The 25,999-nt window shown below is 38.2% G+C and overlaps 1 long non-coding RNA gene across 1 annotated transcript in view; it reads right to left on the bottom strand.

The window, feature by feature from the left end:
• Nucleotides 1–25,999, bottom strand: part of LOC124799251 — a 338,637-nt gene that overhangs the window by 307,567 nt on the left and 5,071 nt on the right. Inside the window, exon 2 of the long non-coding RNA XR_007016994.1 lies at nucleotides 24,086–24,252. This is a non-coding gene — a long non-coding RNA (uncharacterized LOC124799251). The remainder of the gene's footprint in view (nucleotides 1–24,085; nucleotides 24,253–25,999) is intronic.

Here is a 25,999-nt window from a genome sequence, read left to right as displayed (position 1 = left end):
TCAGTGCAGCATTCTGACAGCCATCCAGTGCCTTCACGAGCTCTATGTCAAATTTGGAGTGACAGTGAAGTAAGTATTACTGAAGAAATCACAGATGATGAGCCTTTATGTGACTGCACAAGTGAGTCATGGCCACATTTGTTAACACAAGCTGATTTAAATGATTTAGTACATGATCTAAATAAACAAAAAGCACAGCTGCTCATAGTGGTAGACTCTTTTTAGTAAGTTCCAATTTGCGGTGCCTACGGCTTCGACCACATCACGAAGCACCATTCAAGCATTGTCCTCCATATTTTGCATAGAAGGTTTGCCAGAGGTACTTGTTTCGGACAACTGACCACAGTTTTGTGAACGAAGTGGCATTGGTCATCTAACAATTGCTCTGTTTCACCCACAGTCCAATGGAGAAGCAGAATGCTTCATATGTACTTTTAAACAACTGATGGCCAAGCTTCACACCACCCACACATGAGAACAGGCACTGCAATTCTTTCTCGCCTCCTATCGCTCCCACCCACAAGACAAACCATATTTCGATTTTTGCAAATTTTCACCGATGGAACTTCTGCATGGCTACCGCCATCAGACATAGCTACACTTGCTACACCTATTGCAGCATACGGCGCCATCAATGGTCTGCAAGTATTGCTTTGTGCCATGCGATCTTGTTCTTTTCAGGGTATATGGCAACCATGGGCACTGGGAAATAGGTGTGATCCAGGAACGCATTGGCTCTTTTATGTACTCGATTGCAGGTCCCGATGGTTTGCTGCACCGCCACCAGAACCAAATTTGTTTGTGTTATTTGCTCCACGATTCTGCTGCTTTTCTTTCCCCAGATTTACAGCCTCACAGGACCGCACGGCCCTCGCAGCTGCCCACTGGTGCAACCAGGGCCCCCCAGGAGGAGCAGCTGGATGACGCGCCCTCACCATCCCCACTTGCTGACTCTATGAACGTGGACCCATTGCGGCCATCATTACCCCCAGGACACGCCCTCAGGCCTGGACGTGTGCCCAGGCAGCAGTTTTCCAAAATACATTCCTGTTACCTCGCAAGCCAGATGGTGGGGTACGGTCTGCAGTACGCTGTCCTCCACGGTCACGGCTCCCGGATCATATCCGCATCCAGTGCCCTGCCTCCCCCCTCCCCTTTGTCATTCACCTCTTCCCTACATGACAACAGTGCGGCACTTCGGGAGGAGGGTGGGAGGAATGTGCTGGTGTAAGCTGTCGCCAGCATTCGGTCAGCAAAGGCAAAGTGCAAAGATCAATTAGTAGGCACTGGATCAAGCACACCTGGCATGAGAGAGGCCAGACAGGCACACCCACAAGCAACAAGCTGCCAACACCCTCTTGGCAGCATGTATTTAGGCCACGGCCACTGACCTGAAGGCCTGACTCAATCATCTAGTTTGGCACATGTCAGTTTACTCGCAGACGGCTTTTGTTTGTCACAGGCTATGACAGTACACAGCGACCAGATTAGTGCGTGTAGCGATACTAGTTTACTTCAACCAGAATTTTACTTCACTAGCAGTGAAAAACTAAAGCTGTGATAGCAAGACTACAGATATTGACATTACATCAGTCTGCAAGAGGACTATTACTGATGAGCTTGTACTACAAAACATGGACTCTATTCAAGGTAAGTACATGTTTCCAGTTCATGTGAATAAAGAACCGTATTAATCGACATGGGCATTTGTTTTGTAGAAAGAGCATGCCGGCCACCTATAACACCATCATTTCCTTTGTTTCCTTGTGGTACAAGAACCTGTGACAGAGTGTAAAATACACTCACTTACACAGCATTTTGTTGTTGTTGGCACACACAGTTTCCTCGTATTTATATAACTATCCTTTGGGGAGCAAGCGAGAGACCTCCACGTGAGCAGTTACTCTTTTTGCCCTTGGAATGCATCTTTCGTGTGCCTTCATCACTGCCGGTGCTCCCTGGGCAACTAAGTGGTCCTTTCCAATTGGGCTAACTTTCGCAGAAGGCGATTTAAAGATAATTCCAACAGCGATTATGAAATTAACAACAATATGAATCCCTGTACAAACAGCACTGTTCAGAGCCAACCTGGAAACGAGTTCAGAATATGTTAACTGAATGTTGAGGGACTGTCCAGAAATCAGGGCGAAACACTATCTAAAATTTTGAGAGAGAATAGGGCAGACGTCTTGGCACTGCAAGAGACTCATACTGAAGATGACAACACTCTGTGGAAGTGGGGGCACATCCCAGGCTATAAATTAGTGTCCAAATTAACCACCCTCAATATGGAGTTGCCAGCTTTGTCCTCAATATGGAGTTGCCAGCTTTGTCCGCAACAACCTAAAGGATGTCTCAGTTATTCTCTAGGAGAATTCAGACAAAGAAAATGTTATGGTAGCGGTGATTCAGATCGGAAATATAAAAATAGCAAATATCTACAAACCACTGAATAGCGCTTGATGCAAGCAACTCCCAGTGCTAGAACATCCTGCAATATTTGTAGGTGATTTTAACAGCCACAGTTATGAGTGGGACTGTGCCAAAGAGGATGAAAATGGTAGAAGTCTGGCAGAATGGATGGAAGCAAACAATTTAAAGCTCCATTATGATGCAAAGGGAAAAGGCACATTCAGGTGTGGAAGATGGGGTACAGAGAGCACACCTGACCTCTCCTGCCAATTATGGACCCTTCGGAGAGTAGTAGCGGAAAGGTCCTGCATGACTTTCCCAGAAGCCAGCATCACCTCATTCTCACCACCTACGGGGTACACATTCCCCCAGTGCGATTTGCTCCTGTATCCCGCTGGAACTTTCAAAAAGTACATTGGGATAAATTTTCTAAATTGCTGGACGAGTCAATAACACAGGTCCCTGCACTTCCAAAATCATACACAAAGTTTTTAAAGATTGTAATATCTACTGCCAAAAAGAGTATACCCAGAGGATGCCAGAAAGAATACATACCCGGCTGGAACGAAGAGATCAACCAGCTTTTTAACCAATTCAAGGAAAATGGAGACCAAGAAACAGATATGAACGTTATGAATTCCTTGAATGAACAAAGGAGAGAAAAATGGCATAAAGAAACAAGGGACCACGATTTCAAACACTCCAGTAGAATAGCATGGACGCTGATTCACAAACTTGTAGAAGACCCTTCCCACAACAAAGAAAACTCAACAGTCTCATGCAACTCAATCGCCAGTCACTTAGTGAGAGTTTCCAAGGTCCCAACAGATAAAGCAAATCTTCAGCAAGTAAAGAGAGAGCTCACAGAAGTCAAGAAATCTCTGCAACATGACCCGGAATTCTCTTCTTCATTTACAATCACTGAACTGAAGACAGCCCTTAAGCAAACAAAATGTAGAAAATCTGCAGAAGCAGATGGGCTTTACTCAATTTTTGGTGCACAGTGGACCGGTAACGCGAAATTGGTTGGTTTGCCTTTTCAACGAAATTCTTCGTACCGCAACATTACCCAAAAAATTTAAAAGAGAAAAATTACCACTAATCAAAAAGCCAGGGAAAGAAGGAACAGCTACAGAACACTTCCGCCCAATATCTCTACTTAGCTGTGCTTACAAGCTATTGGAAAGAAAGATTCTAAACCGAATCAAAGATCAAATTAATGCTATATGATACCACCTGAACAAGCTGGATTCAGACCTCATAGAAGCTGCTGTGAAGAAGTGCTCTCCTTGACTACTCACATAGAATCTGCATACCAGAAGAAACTTAAAATTGGAGTAGTGTTCATTGACCTGTCAGCAGCTTATGACACGGAGTGGCGCGAGAGCCTATTATTGACATTTTTGCGAGCAATACCTTGTAAAACTCTAGGTAACCTCTTAAGTAACATGTTAAGCAATAGGCGGTTTAAAGTACATCAAGGAGAAGAGAAAAGCGGATGGCATGTACTCAGTGACGGATTACCTGAGGGCTCTGTTCTTGCTCCAGTGTTATTCAACCTCTACACAGCCGACCTGCCAAATTTGACCTGCTGAAAATTTCAATATGCAGATGACCTGGCAATTTCATATCAGAGTGCAGACCTTTCTGAATGAGAAGAACACCTAATGAACAGCCTTACTAAACTTTATGAGTATTTTGGGACATGGCGACTGAGACCAAGTTTCTAAAACTGAGGTAAGCCTGTTCCACCTCACTAATCGCCTTTCATCAGCAAAGATCAGTCCACAGTTCGGCCCTCTTGGCACAGCCAGATATAACAAACGCCCAAAATACCTGGGAGTCACTCCGGACAGAACTTTAACATACAAAAAACACCTTTCCAACTTGACCAAGAAGATACAAACACAAGTGAACCTTGTGAGAAAGCTGGCAGGCAGTACATGGAGAGCAACCACATCAGTCATCCGAGAAGCATCCCTTGCACTGGTATATTCTGCAGCAGAATACTGTGCACCAGTTTGGCTCCGAAGCGCCCACGTAGTGCAAGTAGACGTCCAAATGAACTCAGTTATGAGAGTAATTAGTGGTACAGTCCAGTCTACACCTACTTGCTGGCTACCAGTGCTTTCTAACATCTGTCCATCAGACCTCCATCGAAAGGCTGCTTTTTACAACCTCTATCAGCAAGTTTCTGAAAACAACAACATCCCTCTTCATGACGATTTGCTATCACTGCCCAGGAAATGCTTCAAATCTAGAAGACCAGCATATGAAATGGGAGTCCAAATGCTATCCACAGGATTCGACCAGGATGCAGAGTGGAAACGTGAGTGGCAAGCTATAAGAACCCAAAACCACGAACTCGTAGACAATCCAGCAGTTCCAGTTTCAGGCTTCCACCAACCAAGGTAGGTGTGGGTGCAGTTAAACAGATATCGGACTGAAGAGGATAGCTGCAAATACAACATGCACAAGTGGGGCTTTTCAAGTGACAGTGTGTGTGACACCCAAACAATGGGCCACATTGTGAATGAACGTCCAATCAGACTCTTCCCTGGTGGCATTGAGAAGCTCCATCAAGCATCCCACGAGGCACTCCATTGAATCGAGTCCATCAACCTTCGAGTGTAGTCTGAGCCGTTTTAAAACTTGTGTACTGTATATAATTTCACATGTTCATTTTTTATATATTTCTTTGTTTTGCTAAATGTGTATTACTGTAATTGATGCATATGATAATACAAAACCTATAGGTTTAGATCCTTTTACTCATTTCTTTTATGAGTCATATCTCAGAATAATTAGCAGTACTGTAAGTTTATTTAGTTGCTGAGTGTACCATTTGTTGGAATGAAGCTGTCTGAGAGTAGCATTAATGTGACTTCTAGAGTGTCAGCTGGACAGGTCTTAACCTACCTGCGGCATCTTCACATGAAGAAGAGGTGGATGTTAAAATCTTCACATGAAGATTTTAACCGCTTAACATAAAATCCCGAGTATACTGGTTTTTTTAATTCTGACGAAATAATAAAATGCCGAATATACTTGGGCTTATCATTTCTGACTGGCACACATTTTAAAAGTCCGAATTTACTCGTTGTATCTCGTGTTTTGGCAGTTCCTTGATATTTTCAGTAGATGTCACTGTGGTGTGTTACTCTGAAGTGTATATTTCTGGCAAGAGATGTGTCTGAATCAGGCAGTTGTACTAGCGGTCGCTCTACAATCTGTTCTTGCAGTTTGCCTGTTATTTCCTCACGTCTTATGAAAATGGAGGGTGAAGATGAGTTTGATACTGAATTTAGTGGGTCTGAGAGTTCTGAAGATAGCTATGAAGAGAGTTCAGAAGAAGGAAGTGATAAATCAGTTTCTTCTGAGTGTGACATTGCGAGCGCCAGTGTGGGGTACGAGATAAATTCATCTAAGCCACTGCCACCTGCTCCACCACGCTTTCTTTTTACAGGTAAACCTCAAATTAATTGTGAACCCTGTATTGAAGATGGCTTGCATTATTTTAGATAGTTCATTGATGATGGATACAAGCAAATTTTGGTTACCGAGACCAAAAAATATGCAACACAAACAAACGTCCCGGCATGGAAGCCAACAACAATTGACGAGATGTACATATTTGTTGCTGTAATATTGTTACAGAGCATTGTGAAAAAATCCACATACCCACATATCAGATGTACTGGACAAAAATAGCTACATCAGCCACACCAATTTTTAGAGAGGTTCTACCATTCAAGAGGTTTGTCAATTTGAAGATGAGCTTAACATTTTTCGGACAATGCTACCTATAACCCAGAAAGCCATCCAAAACCGAAACTGAATAAAGTATGGCCTATTGTGAGCTACCAGTCGGCTAAATTTAGAAACAGCTGTGTTCCGGAAAGAGATGTCACCGTAGATGAGAGCCTGCTGTTATATAAAGGGCGACAGGGATGGATCCACTATTTGCCGCTCAAGAGAGCTAGGTTTGGCAAAAAACATTCAAGTTGTGTGAGTCACAGTCTGGATATGTTTTGTCCCTAATTATTTATGTTAGCAAGGGCACTAAATTTGAGGAAGAATACAAGGATCTGCCAATGTCGTCACAAACTGTAATGACACTAATGCAACTCTTGCTAAATATGGGATACTCATTGACTCTAGATAATTATTATAGTTCTCCCCAGCTTGCTGACCTTCTGCTAACAAAATGAACATATGTATGGCACCGTGCGTCCTACAAGAAAAGAAATGCCACCTTGTTTCCGGACCAAGAAACTGAAGAAAGGGGAGGTTGCAGCATTCCAGCTAGGTCAACTGACTGCACTGCAATGAAAAGATAAGAGAGATGTCTGCATGTTGTCCACTAATCACAATGCAGAAATACAAACATGGAAAGTAAGAAACAAATATATTGCCAAACCAGTGGCTGTATTTGCTTATAATGACACAATGGGGGGGGGGGGGGGGGGAGGGGGGGGGTGGATAAAGTTGATCAGCACATTCCAAACAATCCATTGCCACGCAAGAGGGATAAAAAGTATTACAAGAAGATATTTTTTCATCTATTGGAATTAACAGAATGGAATGCCTTTGTCCTATATAAAAAACATGGAGGAAAGCTCACTGCCCTTGACTTTCGCGTGGCTGTCGCTGAGCAGCTCACTGCCAAACATCAGGGGGAGGAATGTTCACCCAAAGCAGTGAGCCGTCCATCAGCAAAATCAACCCCAACACAACTTGTTGGACATCGTTTTCCATCTACGATTCCTCCGACCGAGAAGAAGCAGAATCAAACAAGAACGTGTAGGATGTGCAGCAGTGTGCGTGATGCCAGAGGGAAGAAGGCACGGAGGGAATCAAGATACATGTGTAACGACTGTGGTGTAGCTTTGTGTATTGATCCTTACTTCAGAGTATTTCACACAGCCACAAACATATAAACAATGGCTCTAAATTTTAATGGTTAATGTTGCTGTTCACTTTTAGCGCTTCAATGCACAGAATTACTGTAATTTTAAGAAGAAGAAAAAAATGGTTAAACCTATCACGAGTATACTCATGATTTTAAACCAGGAGCTATTTAGAGATGAAAATGTCCATTGTTAAGCACCTAAAAAATAATTTCATTGTTACTGTCATTATTGTGCTTAACTGAATATTTCATTTTGGCAAAAAAAAAAAAAAAAAAAAAAAAAAAAAAAAAAAAAAAAAAAAAAAAAAAAAATATTTGTTGAAAAAAGAACCATCATATTGAAAATAATACATATGTTAAGAGGTTAACATCCACCTCTTCCTTTTGGGAATCTGTCTTCAAGGAAGCTATAGAGATTAGATTAGCTAAGAACTTAATAAACAGAGATAATGGTTTTAATTTGGACAAAACATGGAATCTGGCTCTTGGGGTAATTAAACTGAAGAGAAGTCGTCACGGCGTCACTGCCGCTGATCATACATCGATAAACGAATCAAATGTCTGCACGCCTTCACCACAGGCGGCACACGTGCAAGCGATTTCTTTGCCGCCAACCAGCATCTGTGACCCGCATGCACAGTACCACCGTGGTGGAGCATACAAGGCCCCACTTGGCATCTTGTCGTCAGGCTTGTGACTCACTCTGAGGATAGCCGGACGATACGTGGCCAAAATATCAGTGGAGGAAATTTTATTTGTGCGGCTGCATGCCCAAAATTTAATGTACTACACAACTTTTAACTGGTTTCTCATATTTCTATGTTAGTTTCTGAAATAATTCTATCCATGTCTCATCTTTCTGTGCAGTTGGAAACAGTTTTCCATTTTAAACTATAATATTACATTATCTGATACTCCTACTACAGTTTTTCAAGACAGTATCTGTGTACATTACTGACTACATAATTAGCATGTGCATCTAGCCTAATGGCCTTCTCATTGATACAGCAGTCTGCTTCCACAGCTGAGTGGTCAGCATGTCTGATGGAGATACTGGGGACCCAAGATTGATTCCTGGCACTGCTAGGAATTTTTCCTTGGTAGAAGACTGGAACAGTGTGCAATTAGCTTCATGAGGCCAACTGAGTAGCTACATACAAGCTATCAAGAAGTGGCATCAAATTTATAGGCTGCCAGCCACATGACATTTACATCAATATCTTTAAACAGCAGAAAATCAATGATGGGTCATTCCATGTCAAGTCACCCAGGCCTTGACACCAACCATGTCAGATTTTGATGAAACTTGGTACAATTACTTCTTTTATCATCCTGAAAGCACTTGTAAAATTTTTTTGCTCTATCTCTTATACTTTTTTTTATAAATTTTTAAAGTTTTTAGATTTGGCGTTGTTTCAGCAGTCGGAAATCTTAACTTAAACGTGTCCTCACAACTAAAAAACTTTGTATATTAAAGAATACTCAAGATATCAGTATGAAATTTTGGAATAAGTTTGTGTATTATATCTAAATGTTAAAAAAATTACCTGTGTGGAGTTTGCTGGTCTCCCATCGGGCGCCTCCCCATGTGGCGGATAGGGGAATGCTCACCAGATATGGTGGGTACCGGGGAAATAAAATACCCGGGGTGGACCAAAACTAGCAACTGCTGCCTTGTAGTATGATATTGGCTTATCAAAGGCTAAAGAAAGAAAACCTTGAGTAAAAATTACCGGGTCCTCCAGGTTGGGGGTTGTGCAGTGGGCCAGCTCCTCACTCACATAAAAACATAAAAATGCTAAAAAACCTAATAACATGCCTCGGAAAAATTGGAACTTTGGACGACGAACTGGCAATGAGAAACAGAAAATTATGTTTGGATGCTGGAATGTGCAAGGTATTTCCACTAAAATAAATTTACTCCCCGCAGAACTTGACATGTTCAACATGGATGTTGTCGTACTCTCTGAAACAAAGAAGAAAGGCCAAGGAGAAGAAGAACTGGATAATTATGTACATATCTGGAGTGGGGTATCAAAAGCAGTAAGAGCCAAAGCAGGAGTCTCCATTATGATAAAAAAATCATGGAAAGAAAGAATCACAAATTGGACATTCCTCAATCAACATATAATAACTGTTGAAATGGCATTATTTGCTAGGGAAGTTGTGATTATTGGCGTATATGCACCCACGAACGAAAGATAAGGAGAAAGATACATTTTGGGACACCCTCAGGGAGACTATTGAAAAAATCCCAAGAAGAAAGGAACTGATTATCATGGGAGATCTGAATGGAAGGGTAGGAATTAGAGAATCTTGTAGAATAGTAGGAAAACATGGAGAGGACGAATATAATGACAATGGAGAACGATTGATTGCAATTTGTGAACAATTTGATCTAAAAATTACCAACACATTTTTCAAACATAAGGACATTCATAAATATACTTGGCAACAGTACACCAAAGAACTTCGTTCTATAATAGATTATATTATCATTAGGCAAACAAGTAGTTTCAAGGCAGTAGACTTCAGATCTTATAGAGGAGCCCAGTGTGGATCAGACCACTATCTAGTTAAAATGAAGTCTTTCTGGCCATGGAAGAATGCAAGGAGTGATACAAGTAACATAAATAAAACGAACCAGACTGAGAAAGATGAAAATTTACCTTTTAATATTGACAGCCTACAAGACGAAAGTATCAGAACACTCTTTGCAGCCAGGATGGAAAGGAAACTGGTTGAATCATTTGAAGGAAGTACAGAGGAAATATATGACTATATAAAAGCTAATGTGAAAATCATAGCAACAGAGGTGTTGGGTAAAAAAGATAGCAACCACAACCGTGCAGCAGAGTGGTGGTCAGAGGAACTAGAGGTCTTCATTAGAGAAAAACGAAATGCGTTCCTTCAGTGGTTGAATGATAAATCAGAAGAAACAAGGTCAATATACAAGGAAAAGAAGAATGAAGTGACGAAAAAAATAAGGATGGCAAAAAATGAAGCATGGGAAAGAACATATGCCAAGGTGAATAGCAAATTAGGATTTGGGAGAGCAAAAGAAGCATGGTCTGTATTGAAAGGGCTTCGACAGGATACAAAAAGCAAAACTAATCTCCAACTGATAACACTAAAGGAATGGGAAGAGTATTTCCAAAAATTATTAAATGAGGACAGAGAAGAATATCTAGAAGAAGGAACAGGGGAAGATAAAGGACATGAAGATGATGAGATCCATATTTTAGAAAGTGAAGTACTTCAGGCGTTGAGAACAGGAAAGAATGGTAAATCACCGGGACCAGGCAATATCAATCTGGAGTGTCTGAAATATGGTGGTGACAAAATTGTGAAACTGATAACACAGCTCTTCAACAAAATCATACATGGCGATTCAATACCCAACGAAATGAAGCTAGGTTACATCAATACAATATTTAAGAAAGGGGATCGCAAAATTTGTTCAAACTATCGAGGAATTTGTGTTACAAACACATTAATGAGAATTTTTGCGAAAGTAATTAAAAACAAACTGGAAAAAAATTTTAGAACCCAAGAAGAACAATGTGGATTCACGGCTGGGGGATCATGTGTAGACCATATTTTCACATTACGACAGATTTTGGAGAAACATAGGGAAAAATCAAAAAGTATAGGATTAATTTTCATAGATCTAGAAAAAGCATATGATACCGTTCCAAGAAAATTACTTTGGAGAGCACTACATATGGCAAACATAAACCCTTCCTTGATTAAAATAATACAACAGAGGTATAAAGATAACATTTGCAAGTGAAAGTTGGTAATAAACTTTCACAGAAATTTAGAACAAGCAAAGGCCTTTTACAGGGCTGTCCCATGTCACCATCATTATTTAAAATCTATATAGATATTAGCCTTAGAACATGGTCTCGTAAATGTAATAGTATGGGATTAGAAATAAGAGATGGAGTTTACCTACATCATTTATTATTTGCTGATGATCAAGTAGTCATAGCACAAGATGGGGAGGATGCTAACTATATGTGCAATCAACTAGCAGTAGCATACAAAACTTGGGGTTTGAAGATTAATTACCAAAAAACAGAATACCTGACTAATGATTCAGATGAGCTATACATTGAAGGAAAGAAAATCAAAAAGATAAACACTTTCTGTTATTTGGGATCCATTTTAGAAATCGAGGGAAAATCAGAGTCAGAAATCAATAAAAGAATTAGTAGCGGACGGAGGGTCATTGGGATGCTTAACTCAGTCTTATGGAGCAGGAATGTAATGAGCAGAACTAAAAAATTAATATACAAATCCATATTAGAGAGTGTGGTTCTGTATGGAACGGAGACCTGGACAATTAACATGAAGCACATTAAAAAATTACAAGCTCTAGAGATGGACTTTTGGAGAAGATCGGCAAGAATCTCCAGGAAAGAAAAGATAAGGAACACCGAAGTAATAAGGAGAATGGAAATAAAAGAAAGAATATATGACGTAATGGATAGGAAGAAATTACAGTGGTACGGGCATGTACGACGAATGGAGGAAGCCAGAATACCAAAATTGATACTGGAGTGGGAACCGGAGGGGAGAAGAAGAAGAAGAAGAAGAGGACGACCTGCGACCACCTGGCTCCAAAATGTACAGCACACAATGAGGAGAATGGGCGCAGAGGAAGAGGACACGCAAGATCGAAACACCTGGAGAAATATTTTGAGAGTATAGTTTAAGAATGTTTATTGTTTGTATTGTCATTTCCAGGTAAATTATTATGTTGGAGATAAGCCTCTGTAATGAGGAAAAGCTCAAAATAATAATAATAATAATAAATAAAAAAATTACCATAAAGATATATTAAAATCTTCCAAATGGAAAAAACTTACAAGGGTTTTTTTTTTTTTTTTTTTTTTTTTTGCTAACGGATGTTTACTTTTACAAAAACTGCAATATCTAGAGCCTCAGACCTGATAGAAAGCTCAAATTTGTTTTGAAACACTCTTAATTGTATAGGCTCTTAGATAAAAGAAAAATTATGTTGGCTTTTTAACCTGTTTAATAGTTATCTAATTTTTAAAATAATATTAATTATATTTTAAAAATAAAAAGTACCAAGTGACTTAGACACTGAAAATAAGTATTTGTCTTCTTGGAGTAACAATGTACGCTTGGATTTTGTTTTGTTACTCCTGTGTTTTGAAGTAAAAAATTGTTACAGTGTTAAATAGTGCTTGGATAGCATTTGATTAAGTTTATTCGAACTTTCAGTAAGTACTGATACTTCGTTTACAGAGATTCTTTTCCAATATCCTATAAAAGTAACCAGAACAGTAATCAGACCAAAAGTGAAATCAGTATGTCAGATATTCAAACCTGTAGTGTAGGGTTATTAAAAAATCTGACTGTTTCCAAACAACCTACACACCTTCAAAAAAGCTACAACCGGTATCTGAATTGAGTGAGGAAGAAAAAGATTTGATCCACTTACAATCTGGAATTAATCTGTGTGAATTTAAGAGTATATGTTCGCACAACAGCTACTACTTTTTTAATGTTTTTAAAAAGTACCAAACATCATGTGTAGACCCACTAAAAAAACACAAAAAGCCCATCAAAAAATCATTGAGAAGTGTAGGCTTGGATCTTTCTAAACAATTACTGACAAAAAATATTAGCATAAAACCTGGACAAAAGCTTTGCTCAACATGCCGCAACTTTTGTGAGGAAAAATTAAGAGTTGAAGTCAATGAAAGTGAAACAGATGATGAAGTCATGGTTGAATTAGAATCATTGGAATCCACAAATGAATCCCTTGTACAAACAAACATTGCTCTTGATAATTTAGGTTTAACACCGATAAAGCTTCATGGCTTGTCAGAACAAAGTAAAGGGTCTTATTTTAAAAGGAAGGTTAGCAGTATTGAAAAGTCTGCAAAAAATGCGGTTTCAAAAGCATTAAAATATGATGCACCAGGTTCTGGTGATGACGAAGATGATACAAGTGTGGTTGAGAAAGCAAAGGATTTTGATGTAATGATTTCTCTTATGAAAGAGAAGATTTCATCTGTTGGGAGGTCTAGAAAAATCCAGATTCTGACCTTGGTTCCTGATTCTTGGAGTCGGAATAAAGTGATGAAAGAATTTAATGTAAGTGAGTATATGGTGCGACAAGCTAGAAAGCTAAAATCTGAAAAGGGTATTTTGGAAACTCCTGGTCCAAAACAGGTAAAACTCTCTCTGGAAATACAGTAAGACTTGTAACATATTTTTATGAAAAGGATGAAAGTTTCAGAGTGCTACCTGGAACAAAAGACAAAGTAAGCGTTCAAAAAAATGTGTACATGCAAAAAAGACTCATTTTGTGTAATTTGAGAGAACTCTATTATTCTTTCAAATGGGAGAATCCCGAGGCAGAAGTAGGATTTTCAAAATTTTGTTTCTTGAGACCTAAATGGTGTATCCTCGCTGGTGCTGCAGGCACACACACTGTATGTGTATGCAGTGTCCACCAGAATGTTAAACTATAACTGGATGCTGTGAAAACTGAAGAATCTTATAAAGACCTAATTAAGATGCTTGTGTGCAACACAGAAAACCAAAACTGCATGCTACATCATTGCAACAGCTGTCCTGCAAATACTGCACTAACTGAGTACTTAATTGAAAAACTAAGTGAAGATTATGATTTAGAAGAAGAAATTGTAATCAGTCAGTGGGTTAACACAGACAAGGCAGAAATGATCAAACAGTCTATCAGTGTTGAAGACTACATTTCTTTATTGGTTAAGTCATTGGAAAAGCTCACCCCGCACTCGTTTATAGCAAAATCCCAATCAGCAGCCTTTAAAAGATTGAAAGAAGACCCACAACCCAAAACAGCAATTATTGTGATGGATTTCAGTGAAAATTATTCCTTTGTTATACAAAATGAGATCCAAAGTTACCACTGGAATAGAGGTGGTTGTACTCTACACCCAGTTGGAGTTTTTCTAAGAAATGAGGAAAACAATTTTTTTGTTTCCAACCACTGCTTTATTAGTGATGACCAAGAACATGACACTGGTTTTGTTAACTTTGTACAAAAAGAAATTACAAAGTGGCTGTCATTACATCATACTGACATTGACTCAGTTCACTACTTTACAGATGGTTGTGCTGGGCAGTACAAATATAGAAACAGTTTTAAAAATTTGACTGAACACTTGAGAGACTTTAATTTGAAGGCCCAACACACTTTTTTTTTTTTTTTGCAACGAGTCATGGGAAGTCAATTTGTGATGGCCTAGGAGGAACTATTAAAAGAATTTTAAGGAAAGCCAGTCTACAGCTTTCAGACGAAGAACAAATAATGACAGCAATCGAAGTGTACAAGTTTTGTGAAAAAAATATTAAAAACATTCATTTTCACTTTATTGACAAAAAAGAAACTGATTTGCTACAGTTAAAACAAGAAAAACGTTTTTCAGCAACCCGAACCATTCCTGGAACAAGAAGTTTTCATAACTTCAAACCACTTCCAACAAACAACCTTGAAATTAGAAGGACTACAAATAGTGTAAAACCCTCCTTAGTCTTTTCTTTCCATTCTTCTCCCGATTGGGTTCGTGTTGAACCATCCATAAATAGCTATGTGGCTGTAAATTATGATGGTAACTGGTACTTTGGACTGGTAAAAACAATATTCAATGATGAAGAAGATGCAGAAATTCTATTTCTACATCCTTCAGGACCAGCTGCATCATTTTATTGGCCTGAAAGAGAAGATTCTTGCATAGTGCCTTTGGAGCACATAGTCTGTGAAGTAGACGCACCTCAATCAAGCGGCACTGGAAGAATGTACTACTTCAAAAAAGACTGTATCAAAAGAACTGAAAGCTCTTGGATGAAGTGGAAAAACAGTTTGAATCAGCATTAATGTTTATTAAAAAGACAAAATTACTCAAAAAATTCAATGTTTCAAGCAATCAGTTGGGTTATACATAAGTGTCGAAAGTACACTACCTTTGTACATAATTCTAATGTAATCTACTATAATTAATAAACATGTTAAAAAGCCATCATTATTTTTGTTTTATCAAGTAGCCCATATGTTTAAGAGTAAATTAAAACAAATTTGAGCATTCTATCAGGTCTGAGACTCTAGATATTGCAATTCTTATAAAACAAAACATACGGGCAAAGAAAAAAAATATATTACATATATATTTTTTTCATAGAAAATATTCATATATTTTATAGTATCATTTTTATCTTCAAATATGTATAACAAATAAACTTGCTGCAAAAATTCATGATGCTATCTAAAAGAGTTTTTAACATAAGCAATTTTAAAGTTTTGAATACAAATTAAATTTACCATTTCAGAAGGTTCGGAAAATGCAAAACAAAAACTTTAAAAATTTATTTAAAAAAAAACTATAAGAGATACAGCAAAAAAAAAATTGCAGGTGTTGTCAGGATGGTATTAGAATCAAATTTCATGAAAATCTAAGGAGGTGGGTGTAAAATTTATTTTTTATTGGGTGATTTGATTTGGAATGACCCTGATGTCAGAATATATATGCTGTTTATAGTTACACAACAGCTATAGTAATGTAATTATTTGTATAAAAACCTAATTTCTCATTACCTGTTATTGTTTCAGTTTAACACGAACTAGTGTTTGTGTGTATCTGCAAGTTATATTTTGTTGAAATCTATGACACTGCAAATGTAGGCTATTTGTTTGTTTTAGGGCGTAAAAACAACGAAGTTCATAAGCACCCATGTCATAACCTTAGGTCATCAAGAAGTAAAAGAAGATATAAGCAAAAGAAGATATAAGCAACTATATGTTAAGCCCAATCGACATAAGGAAAGTGAGCAAAGAACAAGGAGTCCCTGGTGGAGAAAGGTCCACAAAATACGCTGTAGACACAACAGAGGTCCCAAACCAAAAATTATATGAGTGGTCTTATGCCCGAATGAACTAAGCAACATAAAAAAAAGAGTTCTTCACCATTTTAAAATGATAGGGTTTCATTTTGTCTTATGACAAAACAAACTATGTGACAACTCTCCCCGTTACTATTCATTCTCTTATTCCAAAGTGAACTATGCGGCATCACTCATATCTTCCAAATGACAGTGATTTTGGAGATATAGAGAGGAAACTACGGCATTATCCAGAAATATTTGCCCCAGAACAGCTTTATTGTATTATTGAGAATGCCAGAGTGAAGAAAGGTAAATTTGAAGTTGTAAAAATGGACTGTAGTGACTTCAAAAGTACTATGCTACTCGAAAAAGCAATGACTAACAGAAAAGTAAATCTTCCTGGAGAAAAGGTTGAGTGGCTTAGGATTAAGGAAATGAGATTTTCAAAAGAGAAGCCGGGGATAATGGAGTACAAATACAGCCACAATGGCATGGAAGAATACTCTTCAGTGAATTTAAATAAACGCTTAAAAGCTCGCCACTGTTCTCTCAGTCAAATTACACTACCTACACTGTATCCATTAGGGTGTACTCTACGCCCTGAGAAACTGAAAGCCTTCTGATGCACAAACCCCCAATATACCATGAATTCTATAAGGGTATCAAAATGGCTGCAGAATCAGAAACGAGCAGTGACAGTAATGAAGAAGATCAGTAATGAGGAATGTTAAAAAAACATATCGGCTCAACTACTTGTTTATAGTATAAAACACTAAGATTAATGTGTTTCGAAAGTCAAGCTTCCAACATCAGAATAATAAAAAGTAAAAGAACCTGTTAAAACTCGCTAAAGTGGAACATGCCTCGTGCATGTTCCATTTTAGCGAGTTTTAACAGGTTCTTTTTACTTTTTATTATTCTGATGATGGAAGCTTGACTTTCGAAACGCGTCAATCTTAGTGTTTTACACTATAAACAAGCGGTTGAGCCGATATATTTTTTAACCTTGACATTCACAACCACGACCTCTCATCCAGTATGGATAAAATCAAAGTAATGGGGAAGCATAATTATCGCCTTAAGTATATTCCAATGTTCTCTCCTAATTCCAAAAATTACTTAATAATGCTGTATTACATAAATGCTGAAATTATGTGTGTGTGTTTCAGTTGCCAAACAGATCTATATACGAATATAATACAAAAACAAGAAAAATTTACCAGTGCTGGAGCAGCACATGTCCTAACTCCTATAACAGCTTTGTCAAAGATAAAAGCTGGCTCAGATTGATGCAAGAATAAGATATGACGTGGAGTAGCTAGTAGGTCTGGAGACTGCTGAAATAACCTCAAGAGGGATCCATTCATATGTAACTAGGGTTACCAGACATCCAGAAATTCCCGGACATGCCCTATATTTTAACCATTTGTCCGGCATCCAGGGGGGGAATTTTTGAAAAGTCTCTAGTGTCCTACATTTTCAGAACCGAACACTGATAGTCAGAAATGAACTGACAGCTGTGAAAATAGAAATGAATAATTGGTTATTAGCTGCAACTGCAAGTCGCTATGGCAACACAGCTACATTCCATAGTTACAAAGAACGATGGATGTAGCTACACAGCATTTGAACTCTGGGTTAAAATGGACTTTGGTGTCGGCAGTGTCTGCATTCTGTGCAGATGATGTTAACGGTGGGATGAATGACAGGAAATCAAGACAACGAATCATAATCCAGATGTGAAGAGCCAATGACTTGATTTTCTCTCTCTCCCATTTGCAGTCAGGTTATCGAAAATTAAGATTGTGGAAAGTCAACAGATAATTCACAGTGTTTTTTTTACAAGCCGAAATGCCGAAACGAATATGCAAATTCAGTGACGCATTGTCATTAAAGTATAAGTGTTTCAAGGCAGTAAGAAGCGAATATGAAGCACAATGGTTTATTTGTCCTCCAGGAACATATGTTTCTGTTGCACACAAAGGTAAGATTATCAAATAGCTGTCCCCCCCCCCCCCCCACCCCACCCCAACCCCATCTGACTTTGACCAGCATATTGCTATGGCGATTATTTAGAGTTTTAATTTATAATTGCCAATTTTGGTATATTATCACTATCTTAAGACGGAAGCGTTTCTCTTGTAGGTGCACAAGATTTGGAAGTACACCTGTCTTCCAAAAAACATAAAACATCTTAAAATTCTGCTGGTACTTTAGATATTAAAGGTTTCTTTGCTCAACCCACACAATCAGCATATTGTGTTAGCGCTGCAGAGGCAACGCTTGCATTTCACGTTGTTAATCACCATACATCATACAAATCCATGGACTGCACGCCGAAACTAAGCACAAAACTATACAGTGATTCTCAAATTGCGAAGAAAGTTTCGTGCACAAGAAGAAAGTGCTTGCGCCCCATTCTGTTAATGTGCCAATACAACGTCTAGAGAGAAATTTCTTCTTCCTTTTTTTGGTTAGTACTGACCGCAGTAATCATGGTTTCCAGAAATTATTCCCTATAATAATACAATATTTTGACCTTAAAGCTGGCGGTATGTAGACAAAGGTAATCAAAAGTAAAACTACATCAAACAAAAGTCCAGAAATAATATCATCATATGTTTGACACACTTTAGTAGGAGTAGGAATAGAACTGTGTCACATTTGCTGCTGAGAATACGAACACAAATTTTGGTGGTATAAGTCGACCAGAGGGCAAAAATGTATTCACTAAACTAAAGTCCTATATTAATGAAAATTTAGTTGAAGTAGGTTGCCCAGCTCACATTCTTAACAATGCCATTCAGCATGGGTTGGATATTTTAAGTGTAGATTTAGAGTGTACTGTTTTCAAGCTGTACACTTACATTTCTACATATACAGTAAGAACTGGGGAACTCAAGCATTATTGGAAGTTTGTAGAAATTAGTTACAAACATCATCTTAGTCACAGTAAAACCATGTCGTTATCTCTGTTCACTGCACTTGACAGAACAACTGAAATGTATGAGGCTTTAAAATCTTACTTTTTGTCTATATCCAATGCTCCTAAAGTTCTAAAGATTTTCTTTGAAAACGATTTGAGTAAGGCTTATTTATATCACTTACAATTGATGTCTGTGTTAGACCATGGGATACATCATCTTGAAAGTGAACAAACATCCATTGTCGAGATGCTCGTAATTTTAGATAATGTGTGTTGTCTTCTTAAGAATAGATTTGAGAGTAATTTCATGTCACTAAAGACGAAAAAGGTCTTGATAAGTGCTACGGAGGAGGGCCTTGATAAAGAAGCTGACAATTTTGAGCAGGAGGCTGTTTCGTTGTATGGCGAATGTCTGGGCTATTTAGATAAATGAATGTGTCCTTTTCAGAACTCAGTTGTTTCAGGTGGTTAAATTTAAATGATAAAGTATGCATGGATGATGTACAAAAGTGTATACAGTACTTGAGTGATAAATGCACTGTAACAGATGTCAAGTGTAATGTGAACCAGTTTTTGCGGCATCATAGCTCTGGACTTGATAAATTGTCCTGTAATGGTAAGTGGATTAGATATTTTAGTGGTAGCAAGCATGAGGACTGCCATTCTGAACTGTTGAGACTAATTCAGTATTTTTTTGCTATTCCTGCACATAATGCTAATGTTGAAAGAGTATTTTCACTGATAAGAGCACAGTGGACAGATGAAAGGAACACGTTGGGCTGTATGAATAAAAACGAGAACATTCTCCAGAGTTGATGCTCAGAGCAAAAGAACATTCTCAAAGAACGTTCTCAGTTTTGTATGAATAAAAACTAGGAAGCATAATCTCTGACCCTGGAGTACTTTGTCTCTACCTCCCCTTCTTACTGGGTAAGTTCTCAGCAAAGAGATTAAAATCCAACATCTTTGGTTCTCAGTTTGTTTCGTTTGCGTGTGTTTTGTGATACCGAAAGTTTTTCTCAAGTTATTTCTGTGCCGAAACGGAAGACTTAGAATTAGCCTTTGTCAACATTATAAAAGATTACCCCGCAATCATCAGTAAATCCCAAACTCCGGCCGCAAGAAGAGAGACGGCGGATTGTATTAAAGAAATACAACACCGTTATACGGCTAGTTTCGAGAAAGAAATTACAGACGGGCATATAATGAAGAAACTGCACAACATGAAATCCCGTATCAAGGCCAAGACTGATGTTAATAAGACGGGAAACATTACGATTTCCCTGAAAAATTGGGAGCAGACATTTTTGAAGTTTTTTGACGGAGATGACTGCAACCCAACTATCCACAGAGTTCCTGGTAAGACCCATACTTTCCGATTTTTTTATTACGTGCTTAATGCTTTGAAATTGTGATTCAGAAAAATTCGTATTTTTAACGTGTGAAAATGAAACAATGTTTGGTAAATTTCATCTAATATATCACCACTTTTCTGTAAAAGTATCACAGCGTACTACGCATGAAATTGGACGAACCCCTCCCACATTTCTGCGTAAACCTGTTTGGTATATTTACTAACTAGAAACTGAATCCTGACACACTACTATTACTTTTTTAATAAATTTTTATTAGGAGCTTGTGCAGTAGGCGGTGGTTCCACCTCTTGTCATCTCTTCACCACGGAATTCGGAGGTAGCTGACACAGACTGCACATTGTATGAACAAGAATCAATTTTGCAGTTACCACAAATTGTTGCAGCCGACCATATGGATCTCATGGGCCCCGAAGTCGTCATACCTACTCAATCGCCTGCTTAGGGGCATGAGAGTGTGCCTAAACGTCAGAGATTGAGTATGGAAACAGATGAGAGACTTAATTTGTCTACTTCAGAGCTGTAAAGGCTATACCAATTAGACATATTGAAACGAAAGCAGCAGAAATTTATGCGTGATGAAGATAAACAATAAAACAAATTGTGTAGTGTCTTATTTACGTACCGAATTTTATTAATAAAAACATATTTTTTAAGTGAATGTTCATTTACACACCTCATTTACCAAATTCCATATCCTCTTACAAAAATCATTCAGTACAAATTTATTTTCAATGAAACAATAATAGTAATATAATCCAATTGAAATGTTAAAAAAGTGTATGCAGTTATATTGTTGTGTCCAGTCAGTATCTTCACCACATCCTTGAAACAATTTCTGGTAAAGTAAAGCAAAAAGAGTAACTTGTTTGTATTTTAAATGCTACAGGTTAGACAGTTGTGCACTTATTCACTGTAGCACCTGGCAAATACCTTCACCACATCCTTGGAACATTTTTGGTAAAGTAAAACAAAAACTTGTGCCACCAATCTGCTGAAGTTACAGTACAGAAATTACATTAAGATTCCAGCAGTTCGCGTTAACCTGTTAAGTCCAAAGCTATTTACTGTAGTATCTGAAAATTCTGTTCCAGTTTGAATAGTTACATGTTAAACAATTTTTGTTGAAAGTAAAATCGATGGAAAAAAAAACACTAAACAGCATTTTATTATGTAACATCAGAGCACTGTGCTTTATCTGCATGAGGGAATAATTATTGTAATTACAAAAAATATACAAATTGGGTTTAATTATTCAATGTCTTGACAGACTTCCATACATTACAGTTGACGTATTACATTTACAATTTCCCATCTTCTATTTGTTCCACATACACCTACGTTTGCTGCTTCCTCTTCTCCCACTACTGGAAGATTGTTGTCGTCATCACTAGGTGCCTCAAAATCCTCATCCCCTACATGTTTAGCTACGTTGTGCAAAACAAAACAGGCTAGTATCACACTGGGGATTTTTGTTTGGGCAAGCCTTATTTTATTTTGCAGAATTGGGAAATGCCTTTTCACCTGTCCAAAGCACCGTTCGATAATCACCCTTTTCTTAGAGTGAAGTCTGTTGTATGCCCTCTCATCAGGTGTTTTGGGATTTTGAAATGGTGTCATTAACCACGCTGCAATGCCATATCCTTCGTCTCCAAAAATTAGGGCATTGCACTGGTTCTCACACAATATACGATACACATCGGAGTTTCTCCATATCCTAGCATCATGTACAGACCCAGGCCATAAAGCATGAACACTCGTAAACATTTCACTGTTGTCACACGTCACCTGCACGTTTATAGATGGAAAGCTCTTTCGATTAACGAATTTGTCTCCATGTGAAGAAGGTTTCATTATAGGTATGTGAGTGCTGTCTAGAGCCCCTACCGCACATGGAAACTTGTATCTCAATTGCCATTTAACTTTTGCTGTTTCTAGTTTGTTAATGTTTCTCAGAAATCTGATCCACAACTGTGCTCTCCTGTTGACCTGTTGCAGAACATACGAAAATGTTAGTGATACTGTAGTCTGGTGTACTCCCAAATCTTCTTCTCCTACACCTATCTGAAAGCCCTGTATCCGCTAAATAGCGCAAAAATATTTTCATTTTGCATTCATTGGAAAGGGCGCCTCCTCCTCTTTCGTGATTTTCCGGAAGAAAATGATTCGCCAGACAATTACTGTTTTGACTGTTAAATCTATACAAACTTACACAGTTCCTTTCTTCTGTGTTCCTGCGTACTACGTATATCTTTTTTTGCCTTTCAAGAAACATAAATTCCGCCATTTTCACAAAAAACACTCGATAACGCTTAATCACAACACAACTCACTCAGCTCACAGTATGCTACAGAGCTCACTCACAAAAACAGAGAATGTTCTCCACTTGTGAGAAACTCTTTGGCTTTATTCATACGAAATCGGAGAATATTCTTTGCTTTGAGCAACTTCCCCCACCCTTCAACCCACACTGAGAACATACTCGGGTGAAGTATACTATCAGACTCGCTTTATTCATGCCAACCAGAGAACTTTCTCCAAACTTCTGAGTATAAAGTATATTCTCCGTTTTATTCATACGACTCATTATCTGTTGATCCAGTCAAAAGTATTGTTTTTGTGAAATATAATTTTAAAAACTTCAGTTGTTTGGAATTTTTTTGATTATATTTCAAACAAGCAACATGTTTTTGCACAGGATTAGTTCTTCAGAGAAATATAACTGACTGCTGTTGATTATCATATTTAACATTGTATGTGTCAGAATTTAAAAAAAAATTAATGTATATGCCTGTGGGTATTATAAATAGCACTTAAATTTCAAATTTACATAATTTTTTCATTGAGCGATAATGTCCTACATTTTTGACGAATGTGCTACATTTTTTACCAATGTGTCCCACATTTCCATTAGATGATCTGGTAACCCTAGATGTAACAACCAATCACATTCCCCATCAACTTCTCATGAACGGTGAAACAAAAAAAGAAAAGAAAATCGAGCAACCTATATGCCAGCTATCTGCAGAGAGAAATGAAGAAATATCTGAAGTCATGCAAAATTTCAAAATAACTGTATTGAAAAATTCAATAATTCAGTGCAAATCAGATAAAGCGGCTGGTTTGGATGATATTTCAATTGATTAAATAAAGAAATCCAGAAGGGATACAAATGAATGGTTGCTATAGCTTTATAATAAATGCCTAAGGACATCCAAGCCCAAAATTATGGAGGAAAGCTCTGTTCTTAAGTCTGGAAAGGACTGCAGAGACCACAGGAACTCTTTATCACTCCTGTGTCACCTACACAAGATTTTCAAAGGCGGCAGTGGCAAGAAGTTCAGAGAATCAAGAAATGTGTAAAATGTCCTATATTGTGGACACAGTCTTGTTCCACAAATAACCACATAAAGAATCATCACTGAATTAAAAGCTTTACAGTAATATTCAGTTGTCTTTTCCAACAAACTGAAGTTTTTATACAGTTTTTGCAGTAGAATGCCCATTACCATAAGCGGCCAACTGAGATAAGAGTTATAAAATGGACGGTCTACTCACAACTGCGGCGGATTTGGCACGTGCCTGGCAGCCACTCGTTTTCTGTGTGCATTACCTGGGGTGTGTGACAGCAGGAACAATACCTTGTCGCTGTGGCTGATGCTCTTGCTGGGAATGCGGTTCATGTAGCACAGCAAGTGCTGCTAGACGTCACACAGTGGCGTAAGCTGCAAAAAAACATACCATACAGTACTTAGGAAGTTTCATGAACACACATTACAGGAAATTTAAGATAGTCACTAAATTTAAATATCTTTGTGAGCTAACATATAAAAACGGCCGTGATGGTGAGGCTAATAGATTCAGGTCAAGGAAGATAGAAATGGCCTTTCAGCAGACTAATCACCTGTACAATAAGAGTTCTATCTCCAGCCAAGCAGAGCACACCATAATTAAGTGCATTACTTCTGTTTCATGTCTTAAGTGTTGTGTGGCTTGTGTTACTTTCCAGTCTTTAGGTATGGAGCTTTATCAAGCAAGTGATTGTATATGATGGCGTAACATGGATTATTTGCACCAGCATAGTCCGAAAGAAACCTCACTGGTATACAATATGGACCAGAAGACTACAGTAGTAAGATCGTAATGTCTATACGCTGCCAAAACACGGATCTGAATAAATCAGTATAGATAGAAAACGTGCAAAAGAGAGGAAATTGCTAATAAAAATATTGGGTCCCATAAAACAGTATGGTGAATACTGGAACATGATGAATGAGGACCTATACAACAAAATTTAACAACTAAATGCCAGAATGAATAATGAAAACAGCGTACGTGAAAGAATTATTGATCATATCAACTGGAAGAAATCTCCCTGGTATAAGTGGATCCATGAAATCTCATGTGATCTGAAAGAGAAAAAAAGAACACGAAATTCTGCTCAGACTCAAATTTCGCAAAAACATTTTGTAACAATGATAATAGTCAATTTTTGACAGTATAAGGTAATTGGATAGATAAAACATCTACTCACCAAGCAGCAACAGGACACACACACACACACACACACACACACACACACACACACACATTACGTACACAAGCTTTTGGAGCCAGTGGCTCCTTCTGCCAAAAGGACTGAAGGGGAAAGAAGAGGAGCAAAGGAAAAAGATTGGAGAGGTTTAGGAAAAGAGGTAGAGTTTGGAAAAATCACCCAGAACCCCGTGTTAGGGCAGACTTACTCAATGGGATGAGAAGGAAAGACTGATTGTCGGGGCTGCGCTGAGGTGGTTTGAAAACCTGAGAGTGTAGAGCTGAAAGGTACAGTAATATGCAAGGCAGAGATTGCTGCTAAAACATTGTGCATGGGTTAATAGAATGAAAAGTTAAGTGTATTGTACATAACAGAGGTGGGACAGTGATGGCAAAAAATAATCAGGTCAGAAAATGAAAAATACAGAAAACTGAAATGGAGTGAAAAAAGGAGTAACTACTGTGAAGTAATGCTGAGAGAGAAGAAACTGACATAAATGGATGGCAAAATCCAAAGACATGTAGTGCTAGTTTCCACCTGCAGAGTTCTGAGAAACTGGTGTCTGGAGGAAGATCCCGATGGTGCACGTGGTAACACAGGCAACAAGGTCACGACTGTCATGCTGTACAGCATGCTCTGCAACACTGCATGTTGTCAGTATACAACGGGGTAAAAAAAAAGAGAGAAAGAGAAGACAACTGGAATAACATTGCATGGGTGGAGATTTTGTATTATGCATTTCTGCCGCTGACGTGTATTGCTCAACTCCTTGCCACTTCAATGCTGCATGTGTTGTCGACCTGCTTGTTCTGTTCATCGGCAGGGATTGTTTTCGCTGGAGCTGTTTTGTTCTTGTTTCACTTTTCATCATGTCAAGTTTAAATGAACAATGCCCAGTTGTAAAATAATGTTTTCCGGCCCCGAATCATGATATTTCT

The sequence above is a fragment of the Schistocerca piceifrons genome, chromosome 5 (assembly GCF_021461385.2).
Source record: "Schistocerca piceifrons isolate TAMUIC-IGC-003096 chromosome 5, iqSchPice1.1, whole genome shotgun sequence".
Taxonomy (NCBI): Eukaryota; Metazoa; Arthropoda; class Insecta; order Orthoptera; family Acrididae; genus Schistocerca; species Schistocerca piceifrons.
Note: the sequence above shows the minus strand (reverse complement) of the source record. Positions and strands in the feature narration are given on the sequence as shown.